General features: G+C 49.2%; 1 long non-coding RNA gene across 1 annotated transcript; it reads right to left on the bottom strand.

Annotated features, from left to right (window-relative positions):
* Positions 1-242: 242 nt before the first annotated feature.
* On the bottom strand, positions 243-2,731 carry LOC131497424 (uncharacterized). The gene is made up of 2 exons (XR_009254972.1): positions 2,694-2,731; positions 243-755 (listed from the first exon to the last, which is right to left on the bottom strand). It is a non-coding gene; the product is annotated as an uncharacterized LOC131497424 (long non-coding RNA).
* Between the last annotated feature and the right edge of the window lie 320 nt (positions 2,732-3,051).

Genomic DNA, 3,051 nt, shown 5'->3' with positions numbered 1-3,051 from the left:
ATGACCCGAGCCGAAGCCAGACGCTCAACCGACTGAGCCACCCAGGCGCTCCGCAAGGCTGTTTTCCTACGTGATGATTTGCTGGTTTTAATTTCCACCGAACTGCCTGTTCATATGCCCACTTGCCAAACATTTAACAAAGCAAGACCTCATCTCCTGCTAGGAGGTGTGGACTGATTTGTCCCCCCCCTCCAGGAGCTCCTGTACCAGGGAAGAAAAGAGTTCTTCCACAAAGAAAGCGGTTAGTGCCACTGAGGAAAGGTGCAGATGCTTTATTTTTTTCTTTAAAGGGACAAAGTGTTATGAGCTTTCAGAGGGGAGAAGAGTCTCTCCCACCTGGGATGGATCAGGGATCCTCACAGGAAGACGAGGCGTTTGGACCACGCTCTGAAGGACAGGCTAAGTTTGGAAAGTAAGCTATGCTCCTTTGAATCCTCAGGATTACAGGATCTTTGATCTGAAAGGATGCTCCAAAGGCATCTAACTCTTTACTTGGTACTCAAGCCACCTGTCTATAATTCATGGGACCTGAGACTTCTTGTTGGCAGCATTTTTACACAGACTTTGCTCCCACAGGTCGGGGTAACATGGGGTCTCTGGATTCGGAGGGCGATCTGTTTATAGGCAGCTGCCTGCATTGAGGGACGTCCACACCAGCCTGTCTTTATTCACAGCCGAGAGATTGTTTCCTGGAGAGCACAGGGTCTCGGCACAGGTGGAAAGTGGAACCCTTTGACTTGTTCAGTCAGCAGCTTCTGAGGGACAAAGAGGAGAGGGGTCCCAAAGACCATTGTCACTTACCCCCACCCCCTACTCCATGCTTAGAATGGGCCAATGGTTCCCCCAGCCCTTACACGATGGAACCACCGTGTTCTTTCTGGAAACCAGGACAACTCATTCCAGAACCTCCCCAACGGCCATCCAAACTACCACCCTCTGCCTGGAGGGCCCCTGTCTGAAAACCCTAAAGAAACAAGTATTCGTGACACTTGTTAAAAATGGTAAAGTCAGGGGTGCCAGGCTGGCTCAGTCAGTTAAGCGTCGGACTCCTGATTTCGGCTCAGGTCATGATCTCACGGTTCAGAAGTTCAAGCCCTGCATCAGGCTCTGTGCTGACAGTGCAGAGGCTGCTTAGGATTTTCTCTCTCTCCTTCTCTCTCTGCCTGCCTCTCCCACCCCACTCATGCTCGCCTGGATGGCTCGGTCAGTCGAGCGTCTGACTTTCCGCTCAGGTCATGATCTCGCGGTTCGTGGGTTCGAGCCCCGCGCCGGGCTCTGTGCTGATAGTTCAGAGCCTAGAGCCTGTTTTGGATTCTGTGTCTCCCTCTCTCTTTGCCCCTCCCTGTTCACACTCATATTTCTCTCTCTCTCTCAAAAATAAATAAACATTTTAAAAAGTTAAAAAAAAAATAGAGTTCAGGAGAAAATGAGTAAACTCTGGCCAAAGAGAGGTTCTATCACCCCATGTGTTTGGAGACTGATGTCCCTCTTCCAAGCCCAGCTGCACCTGTCCTCTGCTCTCCATTCTCTTTTCAACTCTTCCCTTCCTCTTCTTTCTGTCCTCCTGCCTCTCAGGGCAGCTGCCCCACTGCTCCAGTGCATGGAGAACATTCCATTGGAAGGCCATTTAGCTCATGGGCTTGCAGACCAGATCTCTCAAAACCTCACATTTCCATAGGGATGTCTTAACGTTTTAGTGTGTGTGCTGCCGAAGAGAGCACTTAAGGTTTTAAAAATATGTACATTTCAATTATTTAAAAATATAATAAAAACACATTGATCACACATGGTGTGTATCTGCTTTTAATGAACTGGAGACCCCCCCCCCCCACCATTCATTGTGTTGCTCTAGGTTAACTCATTCTAGTGTAGACTGCCGAAATCGAATCTTTGCATTTGAACTTCTTATGAGTCATCAATTCAGAAGGCCATGGCTCAGAGACTGCCTTTCTAAAAATTAGGCTTGGGCTGCCACCCCCATAAAATAATCTTTTTTTAGGGGTGTCTGGGTGACTCATTCAGTTGGTTAAGCATCCGACTTCGGCTCAGGTCATGATCTCGCGGTCCGTGAGTTCGAGCCCTGTGTCAGGCTCTGTGCCGACAGCTCAGAGCCTGGAGCCTGTTTCAGATTCTGTGTCTCCCTCTCTCTCTCTGACCCTCCCCCATTCATGCTGTCTCTCCCTGTCTCAAAAATAAATAAACGCTAAAAAAAAATTTTTTTTTAAATAATAATCTTTTTTTAAAAAAAAGTAATCTCTGGGCGCCTGGGTGGCTCAGTCGGTTAAGCATCCGACTTCGGCTCAGGTCATGATCTCGCAGTCCGTGGGTTCGAGCCCCGCGTCGGGCTCTGGGCTGACAGCTCAGAGCCTGGAGCCTGTTTCAGATTCTGTGTCTCCCTCTTTCTCTGACCCTCCCCTGTTCATGCTGTCTCAAAAATAAATAAAATGTTAAAAAAAAAAAGTAATCTCTACATTCAACATGGGGCTTGAACTCGTGACCCTGAGACCAAGAGTCCCACGCTCCACCGATTGAACCAGCCAGGCATCCCCCCGGGCCCCCATAAAATTGTACGAGCAAATATAAAACAATCCTCCTTAGCTCTGAGCATGGGGATGTGCTTGACAACTGTGCCACCACGAGAGATGACAGAAATTAACAGGATATAAGGCAGATAAATTGCAACTGTCACTCACCTCATTTCGACATTCTGTGCTCCTTTAAAGCAGCCTGGGGGCGCCTGGGTGGCGCAGTCGGTTAAGCGTCCGACTTCAGCCAGGTCACGATCTCGCGGTCTGTGAGTTCGAGCCCCGCGTCGGGCTCTGGGCTGATGGCTCGGAGCCTGGAGCCTGTTTCCGATTCTGTGTCTCCCTCTCTCTCTGCCCCTCCCCCGTTCATGCTCTGTCTCTCTCTGTCCCAAAAATAAATTTTAAAAAAACGTGGAAAAAAAAAAAGCAGCCTGGACCTTTAAAATAAGAGTACAGGGGCACCTGGGTGGCTCAGTCAGTTAAGCGTCCGACTTTGGCTCAGGTCATGATCTTGTGGTCCATGAGT

This window comes from Neofelis nebulosa, chromosome 16 (genome assembly GCF_028018385.1).
Source record: "Neofelis nebulosa isolate mNeoNeb1 chromosome 16, mNeoNeb1.pri, whole genome shotgun sequence".
NCBI classification, from domain to species: Eukaryota; Metazoa; Chordata; class Mammalia; order Carnivora; family Felidae; genus Neofelis; species Neofelis nebulosa.
The sequence above is the reverse complement of the archived record's forward strand: the minus strand, read 5'-3'. Positions and strand labels throughout refer to the sequence as shown.